The following is a 22,309-nucleotide window of genomic DNA, read 5'->3' on the forward strand; positions in this document are numbered from 1 at the left end:
ACATAACTACCAAGCTCATTAAGGCCACAAAGCTCTTATTCAGCTGGTAGTACCTACAGTATGAAAGTGCATTACCTTAGGTAGAGTTGGATGGGCTGCCCTTGTTGAGTCTTAATTCCTCTCAAGATTTCTACATCTTAAAGATCAAATATCTCAAAAGAGATCAAATGCCTTTAGAGTGATAGTAACTTCTATATAGGTTTTATGAAAAGCCCTTTGTTATTTGGTTTATTGTAAACCATTTCTTCTTTTTTTTCTTAGGAAAAGTTCACAATAGAATAACTGTGAAAAGTTTCTTTATGAACATCTCAGACAGTATAAAAGTTTTGGTTTGTTATATTTTATTTTATTATTTTTGTTAGCAATGTTACACACAATGTATTAAACATATCATGATTTTTTATTTATTTTTGACCAATGAATTTCAATGACTTTTCCATGGCATTTTCATGATGCATTCTGATTCAGGCTGAATTGTTAACATCATTCAGATTTTAACATAAAGTAATTTCACCATGGAAGTAAGCTTTACTCTTAAAATAAGAGCAATATCTAACCAAATGAAATATTTTGCTGAGCTGATTATTTATGTGAAATGGAAATTTACATGAGGTTTCTATGATTTTTAAGATTTTATAATTTTCATTAACATTCTAGGCCTGGAAAACTCCATTTTGAGTTAACTGAAATGTTCAAATTTCCACGGATATGGCCAAAGGAATCCAACTTGATTAACCTAAAAAGTTTTGTGGAAATTGATGGAAAAATATTTAAACCAAGACAAAGCATGACGCTTTCCATTAGCTGATTTTCTATGCAATGTAAAGCATTGATAATATAGGAAGAAAAAAACACCGCAAGCTACACAGGGTGATCAATAAATATATGAAAATATCATTGTGTGTTTCAGACAGTGATTTTCTAATATAGAGACTCTGTACTAAATATGGTATTTTCAAAAGGGTTGTAGAAAGGCTAATAAAAATTATGAATAGCTTAGTCATTTGCAATTTCATATGGTTAGTTCCTGCATCCATTTCCACAAGAATGTGCAAGATAAAGGTGATCTCTAGATCTCTAAATGTAGTCAACATATTCCTAACTGCAAAGATTGTTGAGAGTAAAATGCAAAACACTGGTTCTCCTCAAATAATTCTAGTAAATGATGATATGATGATGCTCTGGTGTTCATTCTTAAAGGTCATCTATTCTGATCCAGTTGGCAATATTTGTATGAAAGTAATAGTACAGAAATGATAACTCAAGGCTGCAATAATGAGCAGTGCCCTCTACTAAACAGAGACATATGGTCAGTCTGAGAAGGATGTCATCATATACAGCAGGATGTCGCTTCTCGGCCTTTTGGCTAAGATCAAGTGCAGTATCTGTTCATATCAGTTTAATATCTGATACATCTAGAGAGTTGTTAGAGAGATGGTTAGAGAGTCTTGTAACCCAAAGGTCATGGGTTTGAGTCTCAGTACCGGCAGGAAATGTAGGTGGGGGAGTGAATGAACAGCTCTCTTCCACTCTTTACCCACAACTGAGGTGCCCTTAAGCAAGCCACCGAACCCCCAATCACTCCCTGGGCACTGCAGCAAAAAAGGCTGCCAAATGTTCTGTGTGTTCAATACTCAATGCTGTGTGTGTGCCCTTGGGTGGGTGAAATGCAGAGCACAAATTTCAAGTTTGGGACACCATATTTGGCCACACATCATGTCCTTTCTTTTCTTTTCTTTTCTTTTCTTTTCTTTTCTTTTCTTTTCTTTTCTTTTCTTTTCTTTTCTTTTTTTTTTTTTAATTTATAATTACAGTTTGGTGATTCATTTACCAATTCTACAATGTTTCTTTTTTCAAGGTCATGCTTCCGAATATCTTCTGGGGTAAGTCAGTGGAAGTCAGTGTAGGTTCAGCTTTAAAGCACTACAAAGCTTTAGTCACTGAATATAATTCTTGTATAACTTAGTCCTCTCTTCAGGAACCAACTGTAAAAAATGTTTCTTAAGCAGCAAATCAGTATATTAGAATGATTTCTGAAGGATCATGTGACACTGAGAGCATTCAATTTTTAAAATATACAGTCAAACCAAAATTTATTCAGGCACCTTGAACATTTCATTCATTAATACAGTTTATTCACTATAGTTTAAAAAATGGTAATAAAATATAACAAGATCTCAGAGTTAAACTGTCAGAAAAAAAAAAAAAAATTAATTATGTCAGATAACACTTAAGCAAAACAAGGTCAGGTCAAAGTGTCTTTTGGTTCCACATTTTTTTATAAATTTTACTGGTAGTTTTACTGGTAGAGTATAATATGTCACGGTTTACTTTATTTTACTATCCTCACTTACATAAATTAACTATAGTGTCCTGCACCCACTAGTAAAAATATATCAAAAATTTCTGAATATTTTTTGGTAAAATATGTAATATCAATAAAAAATGAAAACATCTTTCACAATATGTCTGTTTGTACTGTACTTTTGATCACATAAATGCAGCCTTGCTGAGCATAAGAGACTTTGAAATTCTGCAGTATACACAGTGTATGTAGAAAGAGTTGTGCATAATAGGGTTAAAATTGTCTCTGACTTCACAGTACATCACAAATACACATGATAAAAAAAAATAATAATAATAAAAACATTTTTTGACAGCACTGGGCACAAAAGTTTGGTAAACTTTCCTTGTCACTCGTGGTTACCTATAGCCTATAGTATCTCCCTGGTGGCAACAGTTGAAACTCGCCGTGAAGAGGGTCAGACATCTTTAAAGCCTTTTTCTTGACTTTACATCAAAAGAGGATCAATTATTGTAGAATGATCTAATTGGAATTTTTTTTTCTTTTTGAAAAAGAAAATATTTTCTTTAATCCCTGTTATGCTTTTTTCTGTACTCCTATTGAAATTCGAAAATAAGTTTTTAATACTCCGCCATCTGCTATCGCTCTGCATGTTCATGTAACACACCTATGAAACTCTGTATTTCCAGCAAAGATCGATCTTTGCCATCTAGCTCAGTGTCAGCTAACATTACATGCAGATAAGGCAGAGAGGAACATTCCTAATAAACACACAAATGCAAATACACGTGCCTGACTAATCTCCTTACATTCTGGGGTGCAGGTCATGTGTCTGATGTGAGGAATTACTCTGTGTATGTCTGCCATGTTATTGCTTAAGCTCTGCTTCTGACATGCTTTAATGGTGATGAGGGAAAGCAGGCTACGGTGTGTTTCACAGAAACTTCTATACTGAGACGCACATCAAACCTGTCTGCTTGGCCCGTGAAAGTAATATTATTAAACCTTTATGTATGAAAAAAATGAAACCTGTTTAATGTGTTGAGATTCTGTGGAAGTTCTGCAGGCCAATTGCTTTGGACTTATCTTGCCATTATATTGAACTTCTGGTTATGAATGACAATATACACAATGTCATGAAAAACCTTTCAAGCAGCATTTTTAGTCCAAAGAATTGGTGATGGATACGGGAGCATAAACAGGTGTCAAAAATGTCGGATTAGTTTTGTTCAGGACTTAACGGCACAAACCCCCTTTGAATTCATTGTCAGGGTAAATTGAAAAAGAGAAGAAGGGCAAAGAGGAAAGGAAATCATTCATCTCTCTCTCTCTCTCTCTCTCTCTCTCTCTCTCTCTGTTACACACACACACACACACACACACACAAAACTATGTCAACAAATTTCTTTACTCTAATCCTTAATGCATGTTAACATAACATTGTGTTCGCATAGATAATGAAATGGATTTAATAAAGACATGAGTCAGAATATTTAAACAACTGATGTTTCCCTCTTCCTATTTCACTTCCCATTTCTCTCTTCTCAATGTGTCCTGTAATGCTGTTTATGAATGTTCTTGAGAAAGCAGCTTGAAGCTGTCAGGGCCTGTGAAGTGATAAAAACCTTGAGGAGGAGAATAACACCTTCATTCTGACACATGAAAAGGAATCAAATTCTCTGGAGCCTTCTGCATAGTGGAGATAGGCTTCTTTTTTCTCTCTCCTCCATAAACATACAACTGCATTAAAGGTGAGGTGTGTAATTTTTGCAATACTAGCGGCACAAGATGGAATTGTAAAAATAATGATTGAATTCAAACAAGTTTTCTGAACACTACTGCAGACGGAAGTGGTGAACAAATCTTATGTGAATTGAAGTAAAGTACCCTAAATTAAACATTACTCCAGTAAATGCACTCAAAAAAATGACACTTTAAACTAACTCAAGTCAATTATGGACAGTGGTTCCACACAACCAACTTAGTTTATATTAACATTAAAGGTTTATTTTTACTCTATGCAAAATCATTGAGTTGTGACAAAACAACTGACTAAGGAAGAATCTATGTAAAATAGTTATGTCCAACTTACTCAATTCAATCATGGACAGTGGTTCCACATGATTGAGACAAGTAAAATCCAATAGAATCAACCATGTTAAATTAACTAGAATCAATTGTGTTCGTTTAAAATAAAATAAATAAAAAGCAATAAATAAATAAGAAAAACATTGTAAAGCCTAAATTGATCATATGTCCATTGGGGGCAATGGTTTTACAATTAACATAGACGTACAATGCTTTTGGGAAATGTAACTCTGAGCATTACCATAGTGATTACTTTTTTATTAAAGTACTTTGAAATTTTGTGAGCAGGTCCTCAAGCCAAGCACAAGTGCAACAATTCACCACAATGGTAACCCTAAAACTTTTAATTAACAGAAACTTTTAAATACCAACATAATAGAACAGTAAACAATAAAAAGTCTTTCCATTTTCTCATATTCCTAAAAACTGCTTAAAATAACACTTTATTTCAACATTTACACTCCTAGTTCAGCCCCTTTGCAAAGCATGATGGGAAGTGAAAATCCTGTTTGATTGAGTCCTGGTTGGGTTTACTTGATTGAAACATGTTATTCTAATATGAAAACATCAAGTTAAGTCAAAAGGTAATTGTTTCAACTTAATTTAACATGAAGCAATTGAATTTGAACCAGAAACCTAATACAATGGTGTTGAATCAAAATAAGTTGTTTAAATAAAGTGAACAGCATGTGTATAATACTTTTAGTAAACACATTTCTAGAAAAGTTGGGACATTTTGTAAAATGCAATAAAATCAAGTATCTGTGATTTATTAATTCTCTTGAACCTTATTTATCTAACAAAAGTACAAAGAAAAGGTTTCCAATGTTTGCACAACATAATTGAATTTTGTTTGGATTGCCTTTTATGTGGATAATTAAAGATTTTTGAAACTTGATCATCTTCTTGTTCTTCCTTCAACCTTGTGTGACAGATGACTGGACCAAACAAAGAAATGGAGATTGCTTCCATTAAACACAATATAGATATGCTTATAAATCAAGAACAAGGCATTTATAGCAGTATTTATAAACTGCTTACTAATGTCTATTAATGCTTTATAAATGATGGATTGGTTATTTACTAATGCTTAACTAATGATTCATATTGTGCAGTTATTTAAAGTCTTACCGAATAAAGTTTTTTTTTTTTTTACGCAATTCTAATCGACATAACATTAATAATATATAGAATACTTCAAAATGATATACTGTCTGCCTCATTATGTGATAAGAAGCCACTTCAGATCCCAAATTAAATTTCAAACACTTACAGTATGACATTATAAAGTGAGTTTGAAGTAAAAACATAATATTTGGTGCTTTTTGCTTTTCAAATGCACATCGTAAGTAACTCAAACTCACAGCACTTACAGAGACCATTTACTCCATGAAACATTACTGTTTAGCACATTATAAACATCTACATCTAAAATTTATGTTCCAGTATGGCAGAGACCTGGAAGCATATGTGGAGGAGTTCCTCGACATCTGCCATCAAGCCACCTGTGACGACGTCTGTTTGATGGAGGGATTTCGGTGTGGTCTGGATGAAGATCTCCGCTTCATCATGCCCTGTGGCGATACCTGCCCTTGAAAGTTACATCGACTTTGCGCTGTGGATGAATGGATCTGATTTCCTAGTAGGCAAAGCGGAGCATGACAGCAGCTTCATCCAACCACATCTCACAGACATCTTGCAACCAAACCCAGAGCACAGCCCACCAACACCCCACACCACGGACATGACAACGCCAGAGCCCCCCACTGTGAGCACGGAGCCTGTGATGACAGCACCCACAAATGCCCCAGAGCCGTAGCCCCAATGTGAGTCTGACCAGAGGTGTCAGCTGGCAACAGCCGTTCCTGTGGGAATTTTCGTGGCGTTTGATACTGGTGAGGACTGGCTTATAGACTGGTACACTGAAATACTGCCTCCCACCCTGAATTATTTGCACTTCCATCATCATCACTGGTTTTAACCAGCACAGAAACTGAATCATTGCCCTCTAAACACTGTATACTGTTATCACTGATCCCTCCCAACCTCTCTCTCCCACCTCCACTATTCAACACTGCCTCAACCTGTCTCAGCTGGTTTCCTGCAGCCCTTCGTCTATCCCCATGATGCCCTGCAGCGAGGATAAGCCTCAGGTCTTGCACTCACCAGCCTCGCCTGAGCGAGAGGATCCTGTGGCTCCGTCTCCGGCCTCTGATCCCCTCGTTCCACCTTGGCCCATATGCTCTGCCTTGGCTCCTCGCATACTTGGCTCCACCAGAGACCCTCAGCTTTATGGCTCCACCGGGTTCCCTGCATGCATGCACCACGGACCTGCGAGCCTTCCGTCCGCCTTGGTCCTCGGTCACACCGGCTCCGCCCCAGTCCTCGGGTGCTCTAGTTCCACCTTGGACGCTCATCACCGCGGGCCCACCTAGGTCTTCAGTGCCAGCGGTGTTGCTCGGTTCCATCGGCTCTCCATCTTCACCCTGGGATCCCCTGACATTGGCTCTGTCTCTGTTGGTCGTCCTGCGGTGGTCGTCGGCCATGCCTACACCTTGGCTCCTCCCTCCAGGAGTTTATTGAGGGAAAACTCCTAGTTAATAGTGAATATGTGTTCCCTAATCTAAAGTGTTACCAAAATAGTTTCTGTCTACCACTGACAAACAGACCTTCCTGCCCCAAAAACACATCTCTGGTTGTTGTATGTTGCTGTTGCTGTTCAAGAAGCTCAAATAAACAGAGAAATGTTTCTAAAGCCACAGTTTATAATCAATAATAATTCAAGGAATTACTATCTGGGGAAATCAATTGAAACAATAGGTTTGACAACATGAAATCAAGTTTAAAGCTTCAGTTTATGGCATGTAACTGTTGGACTCAAAACACGCATTTTCCAGCAGACCAAATACAACCACCTCTATCCTATCTTTAGTCTAATGGTCACATGGCTTAACTTGCATTTCTCCTTTCAATTAGTGCATGTATAGAGTGAATTTATTAATCCCAATCACGAATTAATCTTTTTTTTTTTTTTTTTTTTTTTGTCTCCCTCCGGTCATATTTGAATGAAGACACCCCAAGCACTCTCTGTGTTCAAGGTTGAAATACATATGTTATTGTGGGGATCTGTTTGGGCACAATGAGTCCCATGCTGTGCAGGAGATTGAAGACAATCAACTGCTTGGTTTGGTAATAAGGCTAAGGGACTAATCTGACATAAAATTTGTAAATAGAAGTTTTAAGTGGAAGAGCTACACAGTTTAAAGTTTTAAAGTTTCACAGTATTTTTTCATGTTTTTATATTTAGCCAAAACTGGAATTTTGTACAGTATGATCTACCAGGTCGCCTTAAAGGGCACCTATTATGCAAAATTCACGTTTACATGGTGTTTGACCATAAATGTGTGTTGGCAGTGTGTGAGCAAAACCACCCTAGAATGAGAAAAATCCACCCAGTGTTTTTTTTACAATCTCGATAATTCATAAGCACTGTCTCAGAACACCCTGTTCTAAGATTGCTCTCACTGTGACGTAGAATTGCGCTAAGCCCCACCCACGTGGTTTGATTGACAATCTGGTTTTGGCATAGACCCCGCCGTCGGTGACCTGTCAACCATCCTCCATTGTTTCAACGACAGCCGGTAATGTCTCCTAAGAAACATAAGTGTTCTGTTGTGGGATGTAATAATGAATATAGTAGTTTTCACTTACTTCCGACATCAGAGCCACTGAAAACGCAGTGGATGGATTTTATTTACGAAGGAAAGGCGCCACTCAAAATTCCAAAATACGTTTATGTTTGCACGAATCATGTGAGTGACTGTTTTGAGAACGAGGGTCAATTCAAAGCAGGTCTTGCTTCAAAGTTAATCCTCAAGTGTGGATCGTTGCCTACTGTTCGCGATCCAACGTCACCTCCAGAAGTAGTAAGTGTATTTAATGTTTTTTGAGCAAATAGTCATTTCAGTCGATGCCAGCCAATTCAATAACAAATGCGTCTAAAGTTGTTGTCGTCGTCGTAGAATGTCTGTGTATATAATTTAAACCTTGTTTGTATAGTGTGTATCTAACGTACTTAGCAAACGTTATCACAGTATTTGTGTTTGTAGTTTCAAAAAATTGCGCGAACGTTATCACTGTGTGTGTGTGTGTGTGTGTGTGTGTGTGTGTGTGTGTGTTGCACATCCATAATTGCAAAGGGGACACGATTAAAACTCTGTAAGTACATAAATGTATCAAATAACCATTCAGAGACGTCCTGCTCCATTCTCAATTGTGTTTCTTCTGCCGGAGTCTCTTCATCATCTGGGTCTGATTCCGGTTCAAACATGTACGGCTGAATGCCATACAAAACAGCGGGTCTCTCACTCTCAGCCATTCTGCTTCTACCGTATGCAAGTTACGCCCTCATCCAAAGGCAGGGCGGGGATATGCAGCTCATTTATATTTAAGGTGGTACACACCAAAACAGCTCTTTTTAAAAAAGGCCCCAAAAATGACATTTTCAAATGGTTATAATAAATTAACTGTGGGGTATTTTGTGCTGAAACTTCACAAATACATTCTGGGGACACCCAAGACCAATATTACATCTTGTAAAAAGGGGCATAATAGGTGCCCTTTAAGATAACCAGAGGCCCCTGGGCTACAGCATTATGGTAGGCTCCTCTACCCTACCCCTAAAATAAAATAAAATAAAATAAAATAAATAAATAAATATAAATGAGCTCTCAATGTTGATCAGATCAATAGGAGATATATCCATATCCATATCCTTTAGAAAAAAAAGAAAAAAAAAGAATAATCATACACAAACTTAATACAAATCAATGGTGCACTTAAACTGGTTGAGCTAAAGTGACTATACACTAGTGTGGATACTGTACTTTGGAATCACAGATTCTATGTCTTGGTTATATGACCAAAATAAGAATTTTCACTGGAAAATGTCATCTGAACAAGTAAGTAACATGTCTGCCTGACTCTGCCACTTTTGTTCTGACCAACTGAGAAAAAAGCATTAGGCCTACAATAAATTGTGCTGCCAATGGTGATTAAATCTAATGATTGCTTAGTTCGGATCATGTCAAACCATGCAAACTGTTAACAACATAAGTATTGTGTGACTATGTGTATTTAGTGTGTATTAGCGTTACCTGTAGATTTCAATTTCTGTAGCCACTCCACCTTCCGAAGTCTTTTGCTTTTGACTACGGGTTAATCTCCAGTTGTCACTGATGATTGTCATTTGGACCTTTCTGGATAACAATCCGCTATCAAAATGATAAGTTTAAATAATCCAGCTGTTGTAAGGCAAGGCTATAAATGCTATATAGCCTACTATTTGGGATTCCTTCTTTCTGTTTACAGACGTGACATAATGACGCAAAGACAAAAGGCTGCATGCTTGAATTTCCAGCGGAAACCCACCAGTACCAATTTTATTATAAAACATTATTACAAGCTTACCATTGTGAATCGAGCTAAGGTAAGGAGATAATTTTGATCACTGGCTGGTTATGCACTTGCTCAAAAATTGATTACGGTTACGGTAATTGGTTATGGACTGCAGCCTTCACATTTACAACAAATATATAGATCAAATTTAGGATAATATGCAAATTCACTCTTTGCCAGTAACTGTTACTGTAAGTGGTTACATAAATGAAGCAGCGTTGCGACATTACTTTGCAGCACTACGTTATTACATGCATTATACAGAGGTAATATGAAATGAAAATGTGAGTTTACAGGTATGGTATATTAACACCATAAATTAAACAAAGAATGCTTTATTCATCAGCAGTATCAAAACAATCACTTGGCATAAATATGGGCTATTCAGAGATGAACATTAAGTGCTCATATTTATTTAATTAAACCATTGCCTCTTGAAGTTTAATTCCAGTTGTTGTTGTTATTTTTCTTTTTTTTTCTTCTCTGTATATAATTTTTTTTCCCTGAAATTAAAACTGAGACTTTAAAGCAGCACCAATGGAACACAGTTGACCTTAAGATGATGCAGATTATATCCATATTTTTGTAAGTTAGCCTACTGAGCCCACATGCAGCGCAAAGCGGCTCTTTCGCACTGTATGACGCTGTAGAAAGTTGTCCATTTCGGCTCCGTTCATTCAGCAGGGTTTCCCCAAAAATGCAGTAGTCCAGATAATTTCTGGGTGTAAATTCGGTTATAGAATGCTGTTGTCACTGCTGTAAACTCCCATATATACACAAATAATTTGAAAAATATAATTTCCGTGCACCCAGTGGGCCCCTGGAAGTGAATGCACCCCTGTAATCAACGAGGGTAAAGGTTTTTTTTTTTTTTTTTGAAAATCAGTTGCATGCTTTGAAATTAACATCAGCTTGCTTTTCAAGAGCATCCGTGGCTTCAGAACATGCTTCTCTGTCTCTCTTATCCTCATCTTATTGACAACAGATGGGATCTTAACCTACATCTACATCTGCAAATCCTCATGCTGTCTTCATTACCAACTCTGGAGTGAAATGTCTCCAGGATTCTCTCTGTTGGCGAGAAAATGCCTCCAGCTAAATTTAATCAAGCCACTGCCAAACTGAACTATAAGGATTTTTTAGAGCAACATAACATAACATAACATAACATAAATGCCTATATGCCAATATGCGAAAATGTAAATTACACATTTGGTGCTTAATAAAAAAAATAATTTCCAAAAGTGCATTACACTAAATGCTGTGTAATATTTAATTATCACACTTAATTTAATTAATCAAAAAATAAAATAAAATAAAATAAATAAAAGAACTCTGACCTACAAGTACTAAAACAGACAGACATATTCGGCTAATGTATGTTTCAGTTGATGGACACGCATTCCGGTTTCCCAATGCATTGTGATCAAAAGGACATGGACAAAACAGTCACTCTTTGTAAACAAATGTTCAGTGCCGAATGCTCTATGACCCGGATGTTGATAGCGTGCGAATGCAGGTGAGACCTGAACAGCTCACGTTGCTATCTCTGTTTAAACTAAACTAAATTAAACCTTTTCCAATTTAAACATTCAACTGTAAGACACAAAAGAGAATTTGTACGCACTGTGGAGAGCCGCGTCACAGCGCCCATCTTAGCAAGTCTAAACGGCTGTTAGATATCTGAAAGACCTGTAAAGCATTGTTTATTTTATTTGTATCTTAGCACTCATGTATTTATTTGTGCTGTTTCTTGTAGTTGAATTATTTGTTTTGTTTTTTTGACAATGGTTCTATTTTTTACTGAACATAGCAAATACCGATATATATACAGTGCTCAGCGTAAATGAGTAACATTTTAAACATTATCTCAATGAACACAAAAACAATTTCCAAAAAAGTTGACAAGACTAAATTTAATATAACATCTGTTTAACTTATAACATGAAAGTAAGGTTACTAATATAACTTAGAGAACAAAATTTTCAGTTTTACTCAAATTGGGGTGTTGCAACCCAAGGGGTCCTCAACCCAAGCACAAGCTCAACACTTCACCACAATCTAATCTCCAAAAAAATCTAACATATCAAAAACTTTTACATAATAGGACATTAAACAGTAAGACGTCTCTCCATATTCTCATCTTTCTAAAAAATGCATAAAATAACACTTTTCCAACATTTACTCTCCCAATTCAGCTCAGTGCAAAGCAGGATGGGAAGTGAAAATCCTGTTTGATTGGGTTACTTGACTGAAACATGTTATTTCAAAATGAAAACATCAAGTGAGTTCCATTTCAAGTCACGATGCGATCACATTTGAACCAGAAACAATGGTGTTAAATCAAAATAATTTGTTTAAATAAAATGAACAGGAAAAAACAAAACAAACAAACAATTCTATATATATATATATATATATATATATATATATATATATACATATATACATATATATACATATATATATATACATATATGTACATATATAATATATGTACATATATATATATATATATATATATATATACACACACACACACATACATACATACACACACGTCTTAATCTGAAGTTAAACCTGCCTCCTGGTAGGTTTAATTTAAACCTCAATTTAGTCCTGGAGTAGCTCTAGTCTCCCTCCAGGAAATCAGTTTATTCAACTCAGGACTAGACTAAGTCTAGGACTATTTTAAACCATGACAGAGAAAGCAGATTTCTGTTCATCTAGTTTAAAGGGCCTTTTTATTCCAGGACTAGGCTTAATCTCTGTCCGGGAAACTGCCCCTAAATGTCTAATTTAACAAGAATTCAACCACAGGTGAGTCTAATTATTCATTACATGGGTGTCCAGCAGACAGTGGACTATAAAAGGGTGTTAAAACCCCTTCCCATTTTATGCTGTCAGCAATGGCACCACATGGAAGAGAAATGTTACAAGAAACAAAATAATTTATTTACACCAGAAAGGTGAAGGCTACAAGAAGATCAGCAAAGCTTTACTTATCAGTCAGAATACTGTAACAAAAGTGGTACAAAAATTTTAAAAAGCTGGAACTGCAACCATCTCACAGAGACGTCCAGGTCATCCACGGAAGTTAACACCTCAACAGGAGCGTCTTCTGATGAGAAGGGTTGAAGAAAATCGGCATGCAAGTTCAGTGCAGTTATCTAAAGAAGTAGAAAGCCAAACAGGGGTGATTATTTCCCGTGACACAATACGGCGTACACTGCAGAAGAATGGCATGCATGGGTGCCGTCCACAAAAGAAGCCTCTCCTAAAGCCCAGGAACAAAAAAGCCGCCTGTAGTTTGCCAGGGCCCATGCTGATAAAGATAAAGTCTACTGGGACTCTATCATGGTCTCATCACTCCAGAGTATAAATGTTTTTGGAACTGATGCCTTCAAAACTGTATGGTGTCGCAAAGGTGAGGAATACAAAGAAAAATGCATGGTGCCTACAGTACAGTGAATCATGGTGGCAGTGTCCTTATGGTGGGCTGCATGAGTGCTGCTGGTGTTGGGGAGCTGCATTTCATTGATGACATCATGAATTCACAGATGTACTGCTCTATACTGAAAGAGAAGATGCTACCATCGCTCCGTGCCCTTGGTCGTTGTGCACTTTTCCAACATGACAATGATCCTAAACACATTTCTGAAAAAAACCCCAAAAAAAACAGGGTGAATGTGATTCAGTGGCCAAGTATGTCTCCTGATCTGAACCCAATCAAACACCTCTGGGGAATTCTGAAGGGACAAGTTGAGCATCACTCTCCATCAATCATCCAGTCTCTAAAAGAGGTCATTCCTGAAGAATGGAAAAAGATAGATGTTGCCAACTTGTTCATTCCATGCCTGGAAGACTTGGTGCTGTCATTAAAAATCATGGAGGCCATACAAACTACTAGATGTAGTAGTTTTTGTTGTGGGGTGAACTCATTTTTGCATCACTTTAATTTGAGGAAAACTGAAAAATGTGTAATCTAAGTTATATTATGTTATAAGTTAAACAGATGCTATATTAAACTTAGTCTTGTCAACATTTTGGAAATTGTTTTTGTGTTCATTGAGATATTGTTTATTGAGATATTGCTACTTTTCAAAAGGGGTGTACACATATATTACACCTTGAATATTTCATTCATTAATACAGATTATTCATATAGTTTAAAAAATGGTAATAAAATATGACAAGATCTCAGAGTTAAACTGTGTCAGAAAAAATAATCTTAATTATGACAGATAACACTTAATTGAAAAATGGTCAGGTCAAAGTGTCTAAAAAAAATTGGAACCAAAAATTATTCAATCAATTTTAATTTTTAATTTTAATTTAATTTAATTTTTGATTGTATATATACACAACGATCAGGCATAACATTATGACCAGTTGAAGTGAATAACACTGATTTTCTCTTCATCACGGCACCTGTTAGTGGGTGGGATATATTAGGCAGCAAGTGAATATTTTTTTCCTAAATGTTGATGTGTTAGAAGCAGGGAAAATGGGCAAGCGTAAAGATTTGAGCGAGTTTGACAAGGGCCAAATTGTGATGGGTAGACGACTGGGTCAGAGTATCTCCAAAACCACAGCTCTTGTGGAGTGTTCCTGGTCTGCAGTGGTCAGTATCTATCAAAAGTGGTCCAAGGAAGGAACAGTGGTGAACCAGCAACAGGATCGCACGTGGGGTCCGATCCAACAGACAAGCTACTGTAGCTCAGATTGCTCAAGAAGTTAATGCTGGTTCTGATAGAAAGGTGTCAGAATACACAGTGCATCGCAGTTTGTTGTGTAAGGGGTTGCATAGCCGCAGACCAGTCAGGGTGCTCATGCTGACCCCTGTCCATCACCGAAAGTGCCAACAGTGGGCACATGAGCATCAGAACAGGACCACGGAGCAATGGAAGGAGGTGGCCTGGTCTGATGAATCATGTTTTCTTTTACATCATGTGGATGGCTGGGTGCGTGTCTGTTGCTTACCTGGGGAACACATGGCACCAGGATGCACTATGGGAAGAAGGCAAGCTGATGGAGGCAGTGTGATGCTTTGGACAATGTTCTGCTGGGAAACCTTGGGTACTGCCATCCATGTGGATGTTACTTTGACACGTACTACCTACCTAAGCATTATTGCTGACCATGTACATCCTTTCATGGACATGGTATTCCCTTGACTTGGCTTCCAAGTTCCCCAGATCTGTGTGCTGAACAAACAAGTCAAATCCATGGAGGCCTCACCTCGCAACTTACAGGACTTAAAGGGTCTGCTGCTAACATTTTGGTGCTAGATACCACAGCACACCTTCAGGGGTCTAGTGTTGTCCATGCCTTGACAGGTCAGGGCTGTTTTGGCAGCAAAAGAAACGCACCCCTGCTACGCTGCTGCTGCTGCAGAGCAAGTACCGAGACTTGCTTCTGCCAATACATTCACAGACATTGCTGCACACAGATGGAGCTGGGAAAGGAGGGTTCGAAAGCACGCTAACTAACAGCAAATAATGCAGACTGCTAACAGCAAATAATGCCAAGTATTTGAATGTGTGAGCAGCAAACTCATTGGCCACTGATGCAACAGCAACCAATCAGCTGTGGTGTGTAGATAATGATGTGATTGCTACCAAAATGAGTTAAAGACCTACCAGCCTGGGGTGCGTTTCCCAAAGTGGTCGTAAGTTCCATCGTTACCAATAGAGTTCAATGGGACTTACGACCATAGTTCACCAACGATGCTTTCGGGAAACGCACCCCTGCACCGTCAGAGTTTCATGGCAGAACTAGATAAGTATTACAAGGTTAAACAAGCACTAAAGCATTTCAACTGATTTTTTTATTTTTTATTATTATTATTATTTTTTTTATTTTTTTTTAAATTTTGACCAATTAAGGACAATATTTATCTTAGGGCGCTGAGAGATGGGCAATAAGCAAATTAGGTCAATAAGGGCAATAAGCAAATTATTATTATTATTATTATTTTATTTTTTTTTATCACATAAAGAAAGATAATTTACTGATTAAATTGATTATGTTCTTAAGATACTGTTAAAACTTTGAGTGAAAGTTGCAAAGTAGTTTGTGCTACATAAAAAAGGCATAACACTTAATCATTGCAAGCAAATTAATGAGAAGGAAAAGAATCTGGACCCCAAGGCATGTGTGTAAATGCAAATGCTTTACTCCAAAACACTTAATTATTTTAATTAGATTTTGTTAGTTTGTGCAATTGTATAAACAGCCTTTGTACTTCACCAGTAATTGTGAGGTTAAAACGACAGTGCAGAGCTGTGAGATGCACATGTAGGAGATGATGAATTATTGTTAGCCACTTTCCAGGACATGTATACTGCTTTTGTCCTCCAGTGAGTCTTGGCTGACCCAAAACTCTTGGGATCAACTTCTGGTACTAAACACACCGACTTATTAGTGTGCAGTGTTCTCTCCTTCACAGGCCTTGGGGCAATCATGATACTGAAGTTGCTAAATGATTACAGCAGCCTAGTGCAATGGGTGTTTTTCTCTCTTGTGTATTTTAGATGTGCGTGAGCTGTGGTCACACATGAAAGTAATACACAGTGCAAAATCAGTATGTGGTAGTAGAATTGCTTATTGCAAACTCCCTTAAATTCCTATAATCTGCCTTAATGAGATGCCAGTCTGAAAAGTTTACAAAATCATAAATGTCCAGAGGCAGTATGTTGTAGAAAAAAATCAAATTAGCAACAAAAATGTAGGGAATCTATTTATTTATTTGGTTAGCTATTTATTTATTTGGTGGGTTGGTTATTCTGTTTGTTTAGCCTCTGTTTACATTGCATTTTATTGCACTACATTTTTCTGAGACATTTACAGGTTTGGAATAACATCTTCAATATGTAACAGTAATCATTCTTTTGTTTACCAGCTGCAGGGAGATGATTACGAATAGATGTTTTGTTCTTCTGGATTTGCTTTACATGTTCTCTTTTTCTAACGACTGGATACCCATTCAAGCTATCGAACAGGCTAGCAATTTTTCCTGGCGGAGTTTTGATGTTGTGGTTCAGAGCAGGGTTTAGATTTAGGTTCAGTAAATATATGCCTTTATATTTTATGTGCCATGCTTGCTATGCTTTTGAACAACTCAGGCAAATAATCTGTGCATCTTTGTGGACATGAAAATAATTGTCTGGTCTATTAGAGACTAAAGTATAACTCTTATATTTTCTGCTTTTCACAGTTTGCATCACTCTGCTTGTTTGTGTTTGTTTAAGACAGACTGTTAGTCCGTGTAGCATAACCTGATTTTCCTGAGTTCAGCATGTTCCTGGGTCAACATTTTTGTTGATTCTGGAACAACATTCAAATCAGCCAATCAGATTTGAGGGGCAAGTTTACAGATTATGTCAAGTTTAGGCATAAAATCATGAACTGGTTCTTCTACATCAGTGTTATTCATCTATCATTTCCTTATGTGTAGGGTTAGGTTTAGGGGTAGGAATAGACTCAATTTTCAGACTAGAATGTTTCAGGATCAACAAAATATGTTGACCCAGGAACATATCTAACTCAGCAATATCAGAACGTGTGTCCGTGTATTACCGTACACGTGGGGAATTTACTGTGACTTTTTCAGCAGGTTACATCGTTACGCCAGTAGGGGGAGACAAGTGACTGTCTTTATAGCTGCTTCCCATTTCAGAGGCTGCATACGTCAGCAAATATGTCTTACTGAAGAAAAGAAATCGTTATAAAATTGACTGTTATTCTTCGTGAGGTGATAAAATACTGTAATTTCTAAAGGTTACTTTTCTTAAAAGAGTCCGCCTCGGTGACGTATGCAGCCTTCAACCTCCCGAGAACACAGCCTTCGAAATGAGATGCAGCATATGTGTGAGTAAAGGAATCCTTCATTCAACCGATTCGATCAACAACACTGATTCATTCATTTACAAAACAAATGACTGCCATTTTGAGAGTCATTGAATCATTAATTTAACTGATTAGTTAAAAAACACACTGCAGCTAAATTCGGTTTAATGCTTAAAGGTGCAATAGGTGATTCTCTACAGAAACATTTTTTTTTTGTTATAGGCTACTGGTTGATAGCAATCACTATGCTAAATGGTCTAAATGTAATTTTATAAATATATATCGTCTGTGGAAGGTGTAGGACCCTAAAATGTTCATCCAATCTTTATATTCAGTCCGAAAGCAATAATACAATGTCCTACCTGCCTGTCAGTGTATGTTTTTACATTTCCTCACGCACCCTGTTCGCACAGACATCATACATCATCAGCGCTTTTTATGCCTTGCAGAATTTATACAAGTCCTCAGTCACGGAGCACTGCGAACAAACAGCTTCCACCTTTTACAGTTCCTACCGAATCAAAACAATGAGCTTATGCTACGTTCACACCATAACTATTGTATTAAGTATTAAGAGATGGCAACCTGTGACGTTCTAACCAGAGCTGTTCACATACTCAGATTCTGCATTATGCATTTCCATCTAAACAGTATCAACAATGAAATTAATCTGCAGCAGTCCGGTACAAGTTCTCTAAGTTGTTTACATTCATTATCAGGGGCGTAGCCATCATTTTAGAAGTGAGGGGGACAGAAATGTTGGGTGTAATACCAGTCTTTGTCTGACCTTTGTCAAATTGATAGATTTATATTTTCTTTATATCTCATCTCTTGCTTTTAATTTGAAATCAATTTGCTTTTAATAAGAAATCAAATACACAGCTGAACAATAACCAATATCTACATTTTTTCCCTATATTTTATGACAATTTTATGATTGATTTATGTACTAAAAACACTTGTGCATTTAAGATTTAGACATTAGATTTTATACAATGTTAAGATTTTTTTTATTTTTTTATATTCACAGAATAAAGCAGAAAATACAGTACCTATCAAAAGTTTGGACAATTGTAATTGTACAATTGAAATAGGCCTAAGTCTGTTCTGCTCAGCAAGGCTGGATTTATTTAATCAAAAATGCAGTAAAAACAGTAATATTGTGAAATAGTATTACAGTTTAAAAGTGCAATGTTAACAGTTAAATGTTTTCTATGTGAATATATTTTAAAATATATTTTTTCCTGTGATCAAAGCTGAATTTTTAGCATCATTACTCCAGTCTTCAGTGTCACATGATCCTTCAGAAATCATCTAATATGCTGTTCAAGAAACATTTATGATTATTATTAATGTTGAAAACAGTTGTGCTGCTTCATATTTTTGTGGAAACCATGATACCATTAAAAACTTTGTGGTAAGAAAAAAAAGAGAGATAGAAAAGAGAGATATTAATAATTGTATTAATTAAGGATGCATTCAATTTATCAAAGTGACAGTGACAATAAAAGCAAATAAATCATTGAACTTTCTATTCATCAAAGAATCCAGAAAAAAAATAAATGTATCATGGTTTCCTCAACAAATCATCATATTAGAATGATTTCTGAAGGATCAGCGAGGAGTGAGACTTTTATTATGCCACAGTTGCCAGCGCCGCTTCTGCTTTTCCGGTCATGAGTGTGTGGTAACACAGCTCTGTTTATCATATTAGATACATTTGAGTGTGTTGAAAATGATGTTATAATGTTACTCGCTTGGCGGCTGCTGTGAGACACTTGTTTGAGACACACTGCAGCAAGCTAGATCGATTTTAGAATATCATATTAAATACTGGATGGCTTGTGTTGATAAATGGCATGCAATTAATTTTAAAACATATTGTATTACGGAGAAAATTATGTATTACTGTTACTAAAAATAAAGCTGCATCTGATTATGCTATGTTAGCTACTTGACAAAATAGTGTTTTTCCTCTAAGGCATGGTAAAGCATGGTACTCAAAAAAAAAAAGAAAAAAAAAACAAACAAGAAAATTTGATTTAAACAATAAGACTAAATGTGTTGAGCTATATAACAACAATTAGTTTTCTGTCTATAAATGTAACAAAACAGTTGTTCCCTTGTTTAATAAAAACATGTAATATATTAAAGCGTCTTTGTTGTTTCCATGGTTTTTACAAAATAAAAATGGAAACCGAGGGTAATGCGAATATGGCGCAATTGACAGGCGACTCCTCACACGTCTCGGAGCCTTGGTTAAGATAGCAATTTTCTCACAATTTACAAATAGTTGGAAACATTTGAGATATTGCAAGTACATAACTGAACAAAATATATAACACTGGCCTAGTGGTTTTGGGATATTTTACTGCAAAGATTTTACATATTGCACCTTTAAGTAAATGGAGTCTTGGCGAGCATAAGAGACTTCTTTCAAAAACATTAAAAAGGTTGTCAATTAGCACTTCATTATTCATATACTTTATCAACAATAAATACCTTGAGATGGCTTGAAAAACACACATAAACCATATCTTGTTGCAATCGTGTGTTTGTCTTCACGTTTCAGTCAAAACGTTTCTGCATTTTATTCAGCTGCTGCTAGAGCTGATTGCTGAATTATTTCTATGAAACCGTTTTGGACTTTCTGCGAGACAGCGCTCTCCGGCTTCCAATATGAATGAAACATATATTACACAAGAGTGAGCGCCACCTAATGTTTAGATCGCCTCATTTTAGTGAAGAATAAAATGACAGGTCATGCAAAAAGTGTGGGGGACGATTTTACATTATTATTCTATGCCCATGTATTCTATGCCCATGTTCATTATTATTGTAATGTTATGTGGTTTGAGACATGAGGTAGTTTAACGCCGTCTCATGTGATGCTTTGCCGAGAGCAGCAGTGTGGGTGGGTCACGGGTGGGTGTGTTTGTGTGCATATTCATGTGTTTTGGATGAGGCGTGGCTTTGAACGGCGATTTACAGGTATGGTTGGATCGTATGCTTTCAATGCTAGCAGGCTAACATTAGCATTTCCCAGATCATCTACTGCAGCTTTAATCTTAATTCTGAAACAAGCACAGTTCAGTTCACAATTCAGGTAATGACAACCACATTAACAAAAATTCTACCCAGTGTGTAAGAACTGATTTCAACTTATAAAAATAATTAAGGAGTACCTTTAGTGTTTTCAATGATGTGCTGCCTATACATATCTGTTCACAGCTCAAAAAATGTGTTCTGGGGTTTCATGACCTTTTAATGATAGGTAAACGTGCATCAGAGATGTGTGGTGCAAGAAATCAGCAAAAGAACCCATCGACATGAGATGCTATAACGGTCCTATAATTATCATGGTGTCAATCATCGCATTTTCGGAAGTGAGTCATGTTGGGTATCTACAAACACTGAGTGAAAATTTACAGGATTTACTCCTGTATTTAAATCTGGTTGTTAACCCTGAAACTTTAAAGAGTTTACGCCTACGTTGCAAGTATATATCTGTTTCTACAAAATGAAGAGAAGTTAATTTTGCTTGGAAGACACACCTTAAGAAAAAAAATACTTTTCACTACTCCCATAGTGTATGATTGCAGAATATATATATATATATATATATATATATATATATATATATATATATATATATATATATATATATATATATATATATATATATATATATATATATATACACACACATTTATATATGGTCACTTCAAGCCTTTTTACTGATCGGATCCCATCCCTGATCAGCAGAGGTGGGAAGTCCAGGGGTCAGAGAGTAAAAGTCCTGCCATATTTTTATTTAAGACACCTGATGATAACAAGCAGAATCACCAAAGGAGAAAATCTCTATTTTTAAGTTACCATCATCGAGGTCAGGGTTTGTTTTAGTTGAGGTCTTGACCCTTGACTTTTTAATATTAGATTTCGCTTGGGCCATTTTAACTGCATTAAAACCAAGCAAAGTTAAAAGATGATCAGGTGGTGTTGGTTATGTTTTCACATAGTCATTATTTTACCTGAATTACTGAGCTCATTTAGAGCCCAAACTTGTTAGTTAGATTTAAATTATTGATTACAGCAGCACTGTGATTCTACAACAGAAAATCAACTTTATCAATACAATTTTTTTTTTGCACTTATTACAAAAAAGATTTATTTTAGACACACAGACATCAAAAATCAGTCTGTGAATCTCAACAATAGTGAGTAATAAAGCATGTTGCAATGCATTCTAGGTGCCACCAATCGAAATTCATCCATGCATCCCATCATGCATTGCTGCATGAAAAAATTATGAGCTGAATTGTCTTAGTAATTTTCTTTATTCTCACTATTTAAATTTTGCTGTTTTTCTGTGACTTTTTAGTAGCTTGTTTTCTAATGTTCAGAGTTGATCTGTTTATCAGAATATGTTGCATCACCATTGTTGAGATTCACAGGCTGCTTCTTGATGTCTGTGTGTGTCTTAAACTTTTTTTTTTTTGTGATAAGGACAACTTAAAAAAAAAAAAACTTGTATTGATAAAGTTGATTTTCTGCTGTAGAATCGCAGTGCTGATGTAATCAATAATGTAAATCTAACTAAGTTTGAGC

The 22,309-nt window shown here is 36.3% G+C and overlaps 1 non-coding gene across 1 annotated transcript; it reads left to right on the forward strand.

The window, feature by feature from the left end:
* Nucleotides 1-1,346: 1,346 nt before the first annotated feature.
* On the forward strand, nt 1,347-1,542 carry LOC137031400 (U2 spliceosomal RNA). Its single transcript, XR_010896540.1, has one exon. It is a non-coding gene; the product is annotated as a U2 spliceosomal RNA (small nuclear RNA).
* The last annotated feature ends 20,767 nt before the right edge of the window (nt 1,543-22,309 follow it).

The sequence above is a fragment of the Chanodichthys erythropterus genome, chromosome 11 (assembly GCF_024489055.1).
Source record: "Chanodichthys erythropterus isolate Z2021 chromosome 11, ASM2448905v1, whole genome shotgun sequence".
Lineage (NCBI taxonomy): Eukaryota > Metazoa > Chordata > Actinopteri > Cypriniformes > Xenocyprididae > Chanodichthys > Chanodichthys erythropterus.